Below are 13,546 nucleotides of genomic sequence, written 5' to 3'. Positions count from 1 at the left end.
TCCTAGGTGATGAAATAACTCCTCCTTCTTATCTCCTAGACCTCTTGCATTCCACATCAGTATTTTAACCATTTCCTTTTTTTTTTCTTTCTTTAATCCGCAAAACCTTTAAAGGCTGGCGACCAGACGGTAGACACCGGCTTCACTACTTCCATCGTTCACCGAGCTGTCATCATCTTCTATCCTCTCGTTCCGTACCTCTTCTCCTCCCGCTTGATGCGCCGCCACACTGCTTTCTCTTCTTAAATAGCGTAATATCTTTACTCGTATGTCAGGGGAGTCACACAATAATCTTTCAAGCGCTCTCAACCGCAATTCACTGGAATACTTGTAAAACACAGAATCAATTTCCTTTAAATCAGCCGTCTTGGAAAACGGGCTACTTGGCCTACCCGCAGGGTACGCCACTCCATTCTCACTCAAATACCTGTCCTGTTCGCCGCTCTGCTCCGTTCGGTGTCTTCGTATTACCGTTTCCGCAGTAGGCCCTTGCACTTTCTGTCTCTTCTTCTCTTTCTGTCTCTCTCTTTCCTCCATTGTACACTCTATGACGTGTTTCAGAATGATTATCGGATCCCGGTACCCTTGTGACGTCAAAGGTATTCGTTCTATGTGTTTCCTCGACCCCAGAAGACGAAGGGCGTCTTAAAACCTTCGAATATGTTATCATACCTGTAGTACGGACGCTCCGGTTGATGTTTGCCTTTGGTTATTTGTACCGCTTCATAAAAGGAGCAATTGTTAAACGCCATAATCTTTTTCAACTGCCTATTACGCAAAATCTCCGGGCACCCCGTCCACGTGGACTTGTGGTTGCCTCCGCAATTTCTACACACTTGAGCCGCATTGGACTCGCCATGCTCATCTTTACCGCACACCGCACACTTCATCCTACTTTTACACGCTTGTTACACGTTTGACGTGACCGAATCCGTAGCATTTATAACACTGTCTAACCGATTCGATACATGGCCTAACCTTAATCCTACTAATTCCACGATATATACTAACAGAATCCGGCAAACTATTACCCTTTATTGTTAATATTATGTTATCCGTTGATCGCATAATTACCTGCTTAGTCGTCGCGTCAATAACTCGTCTACGTATACGTTCCAATCGCAGAACTTGCTCTTTATTATCTATAGCCTGCCAAAGGTTCGAGATGCTACTAGTCCAGTCTGACGCAACGACCCTGCACGCAAGCACTCGACGGTCGATACGTACATGTACGCCATCTACCTTACCCAAAGCCAGCAACGCCGCGCTAGCCTCCTCATATGAGTCGAAAATTAATCGAGCCGTGCTGAAACCCACCATATCGACTTTGGCGGGAAAAGACCGAACCTTACGTAGTAGCATAACAATGCGCAAACAGTTCTTGTCCTTCCTCGAAAGCACATGCGCACCATTCAATCGACACAATACGGCCGCCTTGCCACGCTGGCACTTAACGAACCTATCCCTATCTCGATCTTCCGCATCGCGAAACTCCTTAAGAGCTTCCTCGTCGCTATAACTAATCGCATGTATTTGACCATTTTTATTGTAATAAAAACCGTCAAGTTCTTCTCGACAAAAAAAAAAAAATCCGAGGTTCATCGAACTCGTACCTTTATCAATATTTCCGTTCGATTCTTTACCCGTGATTTCTGCTTCCGAGTGATTACTGTTTTTCATTGATTCATTACTGTTCTTTTTCTATCATTATTTACTCTATCCGATACAATACCTCCCTCGTTTTGAGTACATATTTGAGTATCAATTACCTCCGGGCACGAGCCCGGAGGTAATGAATATGAAATGAATTCTGCTTCCTTTTCCTGGAAACTTGCACCTCCGTATACCACTCCATACAAAATACTCTCATCCTTCTTACCTGTAGGCGCATCGCCGATCCCTCTCTCTTCGCTCACGCTACTTACTTTGACCTCTGGCACATACACAACCTCATCCTTCTCCTGTTCCTCCATCCGAGAGGAGGAATCCAAATCCTGGTCCTGAGACACTCCTTCAAGTTTTTCTCAATAATCGATCCTCCATTCTTGCTTCCTCAACTATTCCTCCACCTCAAAATGCTCTAGTTGAACGGAGAATTTGTCGAAAAGAGCACGGCGAGCATCAAAGCCGTCCTCACCATACCGCCATCTTCCTGTATTGCTAAATGAATAAATCACTTTTATAGGTTACATTGATGACACATACGTGAAACCGAACCGTTGGCCATTTTGAATACATCATTTCGCACATGCGTTTTGTATACTGCAAAGTGAAGGATGGACGATGAATGGACATGTTCTCACTTTCTCTCTTCCCTGTGGAAAGGCCTATCCAGGTATATAAGATGTATGCCCTCATTAAACTTTCCGTCAGACGCATAGAAAGAATGTTATCGGCGAAAAACGATTTTTACAAAATGCTCGATATCTCGCGAACGGAGTGGGTTAGAGAGTTGTACCAAACGGCATTCGACGGGGATATGCGAGCCCTTTCCAACGCCCTTATTAAACTTGCAGTCAGTCGCACCGTTCCGGAGTTAATGGCGAAAAACTATTTTTTACATCATGGTCGATGATATCTCGCGAACGGAGAGGAGGGTTAGAGTGAGCTAGCTGACAAGCTAGAGAGTCAGTTAGCTGGCAAAGCGATGCGCCGCGCGGCGCGGCGCGTCAGGCAGAGTGCTGCGCGCGCATCTGGCAAAGTGATGCGCCGCGCAGCACCGCTGCGCCTCTAACAAAGTCATTCGTCCGCATGCTCGCCCGCACGCTCGTACATACACTCGCACGCCCGCCCGCACGCCCGCACATACGCCCGCACATACGCGCACGCCCGATGTATGAAATATTATCTCACAATTATAGAAAATAACAATTTTAGAAAAAGACCATTGTCTGCATTCACAAATGACTTTTCTACTTATTTTTCAATTATTTTTCTTATTATTTGTTGTACATATATGTGATGAGAAATTATACAAGAGAAAGGAAGTATGTACGGACATGTATGGAGATATTTGATAGATGATTTTATGTTTCTATATAATTATGTAGAGTTTTACTAGCAACAGAGGCGCGCGCTAGGCGCGCTATTTTTTAATTATTTTGAATGTTAATAATGTTTTCGGATAATATTGATCTATTATTATTTATTATATAATAAATAAGACAAATCTTATTGTAAAAAAGGCGTTAAAGGTGTTACTTATTTCATGGTGTTTGATGAATAGAAATTTGACAGAATTGACAGCTGCCGTAATTGTACGGCGCATGAGCTGATTTGGCGAGCCGCGGACCGCGGGCCGCGAGCACGCGTCTTGGCCGTTGGACGTTGGACGTTGGGCGTTGGAGCGTACGTAGGTGAGTGTGAACGTGAATGTGGAGAAGAACGAAAGCGAGAATTTTAGCATACGATTAGGATATGGGAGGATGGAGCGCAGCAATTGTTTTGGAAGTGGTCGGAATGGAAAGGTCGCATGGACGTTACAGTTAATTACGTTATAGTTAATAGAAGTATGGTTAGATTTGTGATTAGGTGTTTAGTTGGTGAGAAGATATGGTAAGGAAAAGTTGATGGGACATGAATTAGAGGGGAAATTGCGGATAAGCTAGTTAGGTAGGTAGGTAGGTAGGTAGGTAGGTAGGTAGGTAGGTAGGTAGGTAGGTAGCGCGCGACGCGTACTGCGTGGCTCCGATTGGTCGGAAGGTGGTGGTTTACGTACCGGGCGTGGCGACGCTACCGCGTGGCTGGATTAGTGTGGATGAGGCGTTGGAAATGATAGTTGGCTGATAAAGACGGATCTTTATTCTACGGAGAAGGTGTAGGTAGGGGTAGGGATATTTAAATATGCCTTAAGGCATGACCTTTGGAAAGAAGGGAAGGAATTTAGATAGAATGAATAATTTGGATGAAATTGAAAGGCGTTGGAGGAATATGTTTGCGTTTTGGAAAGAAGTAAAATGGTAGGGTGTATTTGGAAGTGGTGGAAGTGAGTGGGTAATGGAAAAGATGGAAGAGATGGAAAAGATGAAAAAGATGGAAAAAATGTAAAAAATGGTAATAATGTTGGATGGTGTATTCGGTTTTGAAAATGATAAAGATTGGTATTTGTAAGAGTTATTGATTGGAATATGATGGGAAGAATTTGAGGTTAATTAGTAGAAATTAGGGAAATTTGATGAAATGAATGAGTTAGCGTGGCTTGACCCTCTGGTTGGACAGATGGTACAGGTGCTGCTGAGGAGGATAGGAGGATAGGAGGATAGGAGGATAGGAGGATAGGAGGATCCCGTTGGTAAAAGGGATTGACCTTACGTTTGCCTTAGGTAAAAAGGACGATGGAGTAAAAAAGACGGTGTGGAATAATAAAAATAAAAATAAAAATAAAAATATGAGGGTGAAATGGACGTTGGTGGTTGAGCGGAAAATGGAGCGGAGAATGGAAGCGTATCGGTGGGCTGGAAGACACTTGGTACGGCGGTTGCGTGCGTACGTACGTGGAGAGGCAGAGGCAGAGGCAGAGGCAGAGGCAGAGGCAGAGGCAGAGGCAGAGGCGAGACGGTGGGGCGCCGTTGGTCGAGCTGACGGAGCGACGTAACAGGGACGTAAGAATAAAAATAGTTGTAAAATTGGTGGATATTGGATATTTTTAGTGGACATGGACATGGACATGGACATGATAGAGATGTACTGCACTGGTGATAGACGGACCGACCGGCGGAGATGCTGTCGGTATATCCGTGTATCCGTGTATCCGTGTTAAGGCATTAAGAAGGGAAATGCGCGCGCGATGGTAAGGAAAGAAAAGCAGGAAAGCAGGAAAGCAGGAAAGAGGAGAAAATGAGAGGAAGGGAAGGGAAGGGAGAGAAAATGGGAAAATAATGGATTTTGTGTGGCGTGTGGGCGGCCTAACGTGGTGGTAACCGGGATGAATGCCGTACTAACGATATAAATAGGCGCAGTACTAAGGAGGAAAAAAAAAAATGAAAGAGGGGAAAAATAAAGTTTGTTTTCTTGGTGGTAAAAAAAAAGGCTGCGATAGTAACGATTAGAAACATACGCGATACAAATGCGGAAAAGTGGGAAAATTGAGGAAAAGAGAAAAAAAAAAATGAAATTTGCTTTGTTTGTGCACCGCAGGCTGATGGACCTGAAAAAAGCCTGCGGCGCTAACGATTAGAAAGATAGGCGGTGCTGACCCGGAAAAAGTGGAAAAATTGAAGGAAGGAAGAGAAAAATAGAAATTTGCTTGGTTCGTGCGCCGCAGGCTGATGGGCGTGAAAAGAGCCTGCAGTGCGGACTAGATGGAAAAAAAAAAAAAAAAAAAAGAGGAAATGGTGTGGCAGGGATTGCGATATGGGAGCAGGTAGATGGAACGAGGATAGAGATAGCCTATGTACGTTTATTCGGAGTATGGAGAAGCGACGAGTATGGAGGACTACCGATCGCTGACACGTTACCGAAATGCCCCCTGCATACAGGCCGTATTGATAGTGGAGCGTGAAGTGAAGACTGGAGACGACGGAGACGACGGAGACGACGGAGACGAAGCGTGTATTATGGAAGGAAGATGGTCGTAAGATAAGAAGAATATAGAATAGGTTCGATAGCGACGAAAGAAGAGGATGGTGGAGAGTGGAGAGTGGAGAGTGGAGAGTGGAGAGTGGAGAGTGGAGAGGAAGTTTTGGCTGAAGTAAGCGTTATGGAATGCGGGAGACGGACTGGGCGAAGAGGCGCTTAAGCTAAGGAGCGGGAATGGCCGTGATTCTTATTGCCGGATTGGGCCCATTGGCTGTTTGCGTGATATTTGCGTAGGTTGGTGCGATGTGGCAATGGCGACATAGCATGGCGACATAGCATGGCGACACAGCGACATTGCATGGGAGACGTGGCTGGAAGTACGATGGAGGTTTAATAGAAGCCGTGACTGTAAAATATTAGCCAGGTGTTATTAGAAGAGGATATTGATTGGATGATCGTTGTAAGGTTGAATAGGAATAGGAATAAAATATAGATTTATTGCTACTCGTAAGGTTTAGTTGACCGGTTGAGGATGAGGAATGGAAGGGAGTAGGGGGAATTTTGGAAATTAGTAAAGGAAGAGACGATGGTAAGGTAAGATGATAAGGAGATGATGGTTTGGTATTGCATGGAATTAAGCAGGCGGTTAACAATATAGTGAGAGGTAATGATAAAAGAGAAAAGAGAAGAGAAAAGAGAAAAGAGAAAAGAAGAAAGAAAAAGGAAAATGCAGAAAATGCAGGAAATGAAGAGAAAAAATGTAAATTTTGCTTGGTTTAAGCGCCGCAGGCCGATGAGCCGAAAAAAAGCGTGGTTTATTATATTATAGTTTATTGTTATATTTAACCACTGGAAAATTGAGGGAAGAAAAAAAAAAAAATAGAAATTTGCTCGGTTTGAGCACCGCAGGCCGATAATCGGAAAAAAGCCTAGTGTATTAGCCATAAAAAAAAAGAATGGAGAAAATTAATTAAAAAAAAAAAAAAATTTGCTTGGTTCGAGCGCCGCAGGCCGATGATCGGAAAAAAAGCCTGGTGTACTAACCTAACCTAACCGTTAAAAAAAAAGGAGAAATTGAGGAAAGGGAGAGAAAAAAGGAAAAAAAAAAAAGAGAAATTTTGTTTGTTCAAGCGCCGCAGGCCGATGATTAAAAAACAAAGCCGTGTATTAACCGTTAAAAAATTGAGCGAATTCAGGAAAGTTGGATAATTTAAGAAAAAAAAAAAAAAAAATAAGTACAAAAAGAAACATAAAGTTGAATAAATTATTAAAATTTGAATATAATTATAAATGTAGTTAGTTGAACTAATTTACTCAGTTCAACTTGACGTATATTTGACTTATTGTTGAAAATTAGGAAAATTAACACTTTTTTGTTATTTTGCGAACGAATGAGTGAACAAAAAAAAAAAAAAAAAAAAAAAAAAAAAAAAAAAAAAAAAAAAAAATAAAATAAATAATATAAAATATTATATATGCAGATAATGACCACTAGTCGCAGTACACATAGAATAAATAGTACTATTTCCTTATGGAGTATAGTAGTGAGCGTAAACATTATTTGGTTTTGGCGATTCTAGAAAGAACTTGTGGAGAATTAGCATAAGCATAAGTAATAAAATAGCATAAGTAATACCTGTTTATTTTATACTTAAACGCATACATATTTTTATATAAAAAAAAAAAAAAAAAAAAAAGTTGAATACATTATGCAAACAAAATTATAAGATCAAATATATGTACATTTATAAAATATTTAATGGAAAAAAAAAAAAAAAAAAAATTGATTATTTTACACTTTTACACGCCTTACCATCCATCTATATTATATTATAGTTATATTTATATATTTCAAAGTACTATTATTTTGAAAGTAATATTATTCCTAAACTATTACTATACCCTGAAACATCTTTTACACTACCACCCATGACATAAATATCTTCTCTACTATATACCAGCTGCAAGCCGAGAGTAGTATAACTGCTATAGTTTCTTTAGCTTAAAGTCTGTTATAAAATCTGTTTGCACTGTTTGTTGTTATCATTAGTACTCTAAAGAAATATATTCTATATGCATAATATATTCTGTATATAATAATATTTGTATCTTGTTTCTAAAAAAAGGCCGATAAAAATAAATTTTGATTGATAATAGTTTTACATCAATATTATATACTAACCTTAACCGCACGATCCAACTTTTACACTAGTTAGTTAAAGTTGTTCCTGTTAATTTTGTTGTTGTTGTTGTTGTCCTAACGCAACCAGGCCTAACTAATGATTTGATTTCAGGTACCACGAAGACAGTCCTAACCTTTGGGAATTCCCAGTCCTACCTTGGATGGCGTCGGGACGACAGTCCTAACTGATTAATTAACTATCTGATTAATAATTAATTAACTAACTGTCAGGACGACGGAGACCGGTCCAGGTTAGGTTAGGTTAGGTTAGGTTAGGTTAGGTTAGGTTAGGTTAGGTTAGGTTAGGTTAGGTTAGGTTAGGTTAGGTTAGGTTAGGTTAGGTTAGGTTAGGTTAGGTTAGGTTAGGTTAGGTTAGGTTAGGTTAGGTTAGGTTAGGTTAGGTTAGGTTAGGTTAGGTTAGGGTTAGGTTAGGTTAGGTTAGGTTAGGTTAGGTTAGGTTAGGTTGGGAGTCTTGTTGGATGCCTCGAGGCGAACGGACGTGTCTCTGATGCGCTCCGTACTCGAAGTGTTATCTGGCCTTTAAAATCCGGTTTTCGGGTTGCGTTTTGTACTCAGTTCGTGTATTTCGTTGCGCTCGTCACGAATCTTGTCGAGTTTTGCCGGAATTCCGGCAGAAATCCGAGATTTCGTGGTTTTTAGTGTCGAGGTGACGCGCCGGCCATTTTGTTGGTTAGCCCGCCAAATCGCGCGCGTTAGATATCGCGTTTGCGGTCAATTTTCGGTTTTCGGGAGTTCGCGACGTGTTTATTGAGCTCTTCCGAGGAATCCGTGCCCTTCCGGTGCATGCTGGACATTCCGGAAAGCCAATTTTAGCATCCGCGTGTGCTCGTGACAGGTCAAGGTCACTCGCCTTTTTCGCGGTTTTTATTGACGCTTTTGCTTTTATGCGTTTCGCGTGCGGGCTAATTACCGTGTTAGTGTCGCGTTATTGCGAGTTTGTCGTGTAATTGCGTGTACGGGGCGTACGCGTCAATTTATTTGCGTTACATGTTCGCCGCTTCGGCGCGGCCGTGTTCGCCACAAAGTGGTTAGCCCGCCTAACTGTTCGTTCGATTTTTCGTGCTTTCGCGTGCTATTTTGTGCTTCGCGTGTGCGAGGAGTCTTCGGCAACCCTTCCTGAAGAAACCGAGCCCTTTTGCGGGCTCGAGGACATTCCAGGAAGCCCGGAGGATCGTAGCGTGTGGTGCCGAGTGACAGGTCGGTCGTTTAGTGTATTTTGCCTTTGCGCGGTGCGCGTGCGGGTCGCCTTTCGTGCTTGTGTCGCGTATTCGAGATATTTTGACGTTCTCTTGCGTGTGCGGGGTGTGCACGGTATTTTCGTTGCGTTATACATCCGTCCTTGTGGCGCGGTCGGGTTCGCCGTCGCGAGGTTAGCCCGCTTGTCCGTTCGTTCGAGTTCTCGGTTTTATTTTTGGTTGGTACGTGCGAGGAGTCATCGGCCACCCTTCCTGAGGAATCCGAGCTCGCCCGCGAGCTCGAGGACATTCCAGGAAGCCCAGAGGACTGCAGAGTGCTGTGCCGAGTGACAGGTCGCGGTGTTCGACCACCCCGAGTATTTTAAACGTTTATTACGGCGTTTGGACGGTTTTGTCGTGCCTGTTCGGTTTGCGGGAGGTTTGCGGGCAGTGCTCGGTGCTTGCCGTGCCGCGTTTTCGCGTGTGCGAGGTGTGCGGAGCATTTTGTCCAGATTCGTGGTTAGCGAGGTTAGTTGGCGCGGAGCCGTGCAGTGCAGTCGCCATTTTGAGGCTCAGCTTTAGGGCGCGTTCCCCCACTTCGGTAAGTTGGACAAACTCGTTCTCGGGTCTAGGGTTATTCCCCTAAATTAGTGTCTCTTTGGTCTTGGACGGTTTTTCGTTATATTTGGCGGGTTTATCGGTGTGTTCGGTATTCTCCACGGTTGGGAGACTATTTATTTTTACGTGTTGGGTTTTTTGGGTTTTTCTGCTAAACCCTATAGTAGAATAGATATCCCTTCAGTAGTACTGTTTGGAATTTCGTGGTGGTTTAGTTTTTGGGGCCTAGGGATTTTCCCCTAGGCCTAGTTATTTTTGTGTTTTTGGCTCTTTGACCGCGCGGTGCGTCCATTGCACGTCTGCAATGGACAACAGCTATTTGGTAGACGAGCCTCTTCCGCCGGAGAGCCCTTTTTCCGGCATGCCTCCGGCAGAGGTCCCTACTAGCACCCCTGAGGGTGCCCCGGAGTGTGGCCCCTCCTCGGGGCCCTCTTCCGATCAACAGCTGGGCGCTGCGATCGACTTGACGGATGTCGCCGCCTACCCGGACGACGATGACATGTCGGTTTGTTCCCGCTTGTCCCAGGTGTCCAGCACTTCACGTGCTTCGCGTAAGCACAATAAAAAGCGTAAGGCGGCTAATCGCCTATCTGACGGGGACTCTGACGAGGATGTATGTGCCCGTCCTTGTGACGAGCACACCTCCTCCGTTGACATTTGTGCGCGTATTACCGAGTACGCCACAATGATTGATGACATCCGCAAAAAGAGCGGGAAGATGCAGGGTAAATTGAGCGGGGATATGAAAACCCTGCTCAAACGGATTAAGGAAGCCACCTTCATCCTGGCGACCCGCGATAGTCCTGAGGAGGTCGAGCAGCTGCGACGCTCAGCGACCTCCATGCAGCGCGAAGTTACCGCTCTCCGCGAGTCGAACGCTGGTCTGCGCCGTGCGTATGACGAGGCGATGGCGAAGGTGGCTATGCCGCCGCCGACGCCCGTGGCTCCTCCGATGAGGCCACAGCCGCGTATCACTGCCAATGAGCCTGGCCCCCGCGTTACTATAGTACGACCGGACCCACCGGCCCGTGCGCGCGACGATAGTCGCCCTGCTCGCGTTGAGCAAGCGACTCCCCCTATCGATGTCCAGACCGTCACGGACACCGTTGTCCAAACGGTTATGGCGGCGTTGCGTCAACAGGGTGTATTGGGCCCGCGCAATCGTAGTGCGTCGCGCAGCGTTAGTCGCGGACGTCGACAGGCGTCCAGAAGTGTGTCGCGCGGTCGTTACCGCGATTCGTATAATGTGGATCCGTCCGCTAGATACGCGGCTGATCCATACTACGCGTACGATGACCCGGCTTCGGGTACTAGTGTAGCGTACGATCGCGCGTATCCCGTGCTGTCTGCGCCTCGTGTACGGCCTCCTCCCGTCCGTGAGGGAGCCCCGCGACCTGACGATTATGATCATCGTTATGATCTGCCCCCCACGTATGCGGGGGCTGCTCGCCGCCCAGCGAGTCAGCCGCACCCGCCCGCGTCCGTTCGGGGACCCGTCGATCCCCACCGGCCGTGGCAGCAGGCCCCTCCGGCCGCGCCGCAACGTGCCTCCCGCGATCGTCGTCGCCCCCCGCGTACCTCCGTGGTTACGGTCACGCGCGCGGACCATGGGCCTTCGTACGCCGAAACGTTGACGAAGGCCAAGGCGCAGATGCCAGACATCGGTCTGGACAAGACGCGAGTGCGGTATACCAATACCGGCGCGCTATTAATAGAGGTAGGCGGCCCGGAAAATAAAACGAAGGCCGACGCGTTGGCTGGACATCTCCGTGAGATGCTGCGGGACGGCGCCAGCGTCCGTCGCCCCGTCAAGATGGCCGAACTCCGATTCGTTGGGTTGGACGAATCGGTGACGTCAGGGGAGGTCGCGAATGTTATTGCGCAGATCGGCGAGTGTCCGGTAGATGAAGTTCGCGTGGGTGTCATCAAGCCACTGCGCAACGGTCTCGGAATCGTGTGGGCGCAGTGCCCGTTGGCGGCTGCGATTAAGGTGTCCAACCAGGGCAAGGTGCGCCTTGGTTGGATGCTCGTGCGCGCAGAACTAATGAGGGCAAAGCCGTTACGCTGCTTTCATTGTCTGGAGGTCGGCCACGTTGCGCGGGGCTGCACACGGCCCGATCGCACGGCCGTGTGCTTTAGGTGTAGTCAGCCGGGTCATAGAGCCACGGATTGCAAAGCTGCAACACCGAGTTGCATCCTTTGCCGCGAAGCCGGATTGCCCGCGGAGCATCGCGTCGGTAGCGCGCAGTGTCAGCCAGTCGTGGCCGACGCGCGAGGGGGGGGTCGGAGAGCTGCCCCGCCTGCCGGTTCCCGTCCAGCCCGCTAAATGGACATTCTGCAGTTTAACTGCAATCATTCACGCGCGGCCCAAGATCTGGCCTTTCAAACGATGGCGGAACGCGGAGTTCCCATCGCTCTGTTCGCGGAACCGTATCGGGCGGCTGGGGCCGGGACGTGGGTCACCAGCCTCGATGACACGTGCGCGTTGTTTTTGCGCTCGTCCGAGTCGGTTGCGTGCTCCTGGACGCCGCGAAATAGGGGAAACGGTTTTGTGGCGGCGGAGGTCGATGACCTCTTGCTTGTCGGGTGTTATTTTTCACCCAACAGGCCCTTGCGCGAATTCGAGCGGTTCTTGTCGTTGCTCGGGGACGTCGTGCGCGTGTCCTCGCACCGTAAGCTCCTCGTGGCCGGCGATTTTAATGCGCGCTCCACAGAGTGGGGCGACACGCATACTTCAGCTCGCGGTGAGAGTCTGAGCGAGTGGGCGGCATCTTTGTCGCTTCACCTCCTCAACCGGGGTGATACCCCCACCGTAGACCGGTATCAGGGTCGTTCGATCGTCGACCTGACGTGGGGCACTTCCGCCCTTCTTCCATTCCTGTCCCGTTGGCGGGTGTTGGAGGACGAGTCCCTTTCGGATCACCGGATGATCCTTTTCCGCGTCGACAGGCCTACCGCTCGCCGGGAGCGCGATATAGTTGTTCGGGACATCCGCTGGGCCCTCAAAAAGCTGGACCGTGAGAAACTCGACACCATGATGGCATTTGCGGCGTGGTCTGCGGGTGCTGGGGATGACGATGTGCCTGTCGGCGTTCAGGCGTCGGATCTGGTGGCGAAAGTCACGGATCTGTGCGACGTAGTCATGCCTCGTGTCCGCGGTGCCCCGGGTCGCCGTGGTGTCTATTGGTGGGACGGGGATCTCTCCGCAGCTCGCTCGGCGGCCAACGCCGCCCGTCGCCGGTATACGCGTGCTCGTCGGGGTGGGAACGCCGCGCGGGTAGCATTGGCGCGTGCGGCGTACGTTGCCGCGCGCCAGTCGTATAAGCAACTGATCGTCCGCGCCCAGGAGCGCGCCTGGGCGGAGTTGCTCGCGCAGGTGGATACGGATCCTTGGGGCCGGCCCTATCGCGTTGTACTAAAGAAATTGCGGAGTTCGAGCGGGCCCGCACCCCTCGCGCTCATGTCGCCGCCTGACGCGCGCCGCGTTATTGCCGCGTTATTTCCCCCCGCGTCGGGTGCTTTAGTCCCGCGTGTCGCCGAAGACCCTTTGGCACGGCCTCGGTCGGAGCCGGGTGACGCGTCACATGAGATCACCGCAGCGGAGGTCGCGAGGTGTCTCACCAGGGTCGGTACACGTCCTACCGCTCCTGGCCCGGACGGTATCCCTGGGTTAATTTGGCGGCATTTAATTCGTTCGGTTCCTGACGCGATTCTTCCGACCTTGAATCGGTGCATTGCCGCGGGTGTTTTCCCCGCTCGCTGGAAGCAGGCCAAACTGGTCTTGCTGCAAAAGAGCGGGCGCCCGGCTGGTGATCCCGGTGGGTACCGGCCCATCTGCTTATTAGATGAGGCCGGCAAGGTTCTTGAGCGAGTTCTCGCTCTGCGCCTCACGCAGCATGTCGCTGATCGCGGCGGAATTAGCCCGCACCAATATGGTTTTTGCGTCAATCGGTCGACATGTGACGCACTTCGCTTCGTCGTAAATACGGTTCGGTCTTATACCGCCGAGGGTGGGCTTTGTGTCGGGATTTCG

The 13,546-nt window shown here is 48.3% G+C and overlaps 1 long non-coding RNA gene across 1 annotated transcript; it reads left to right on the top strand.

Moving 5' to 3' along the window:
• Window positions 1-1,613: 1,613 nt before the first annotated feature.
• On the top strand, window positions 1,614-4,980 carry LOC113561730. Its single transcript, XR_003406402.1, has 2 exons — window positions 1,614-3,612; window positions 3,649-4,980. It is a non-coding gene; the product is annotated as an uncharacterized LOC113561730 (long non-coding RNA).
• The last annotated feature ends 8,566 nt before the right edge of the window (window positions 4,981-13,546 follow it).

This window comes from Ooceraea biroi, chromosome 4 (genome assembly GCF_003672135.1).
Source record: "Ooceraea biroi isolate clonal line C1 chromosome 4, Obir_v5.4, whole genome shotgun sequence".
Classification (NCBI taxonomy): Eukaryota; Metazoa; Arthropoda; class Insecta; order Hymenoptera; family Formicidae; genus Ooceraea; species Ooceraea biroi.
Note: the sequence above shows the minus strand (reverse complement) of the source record. Positions and strands in the feature narration are given on the sequence as shown.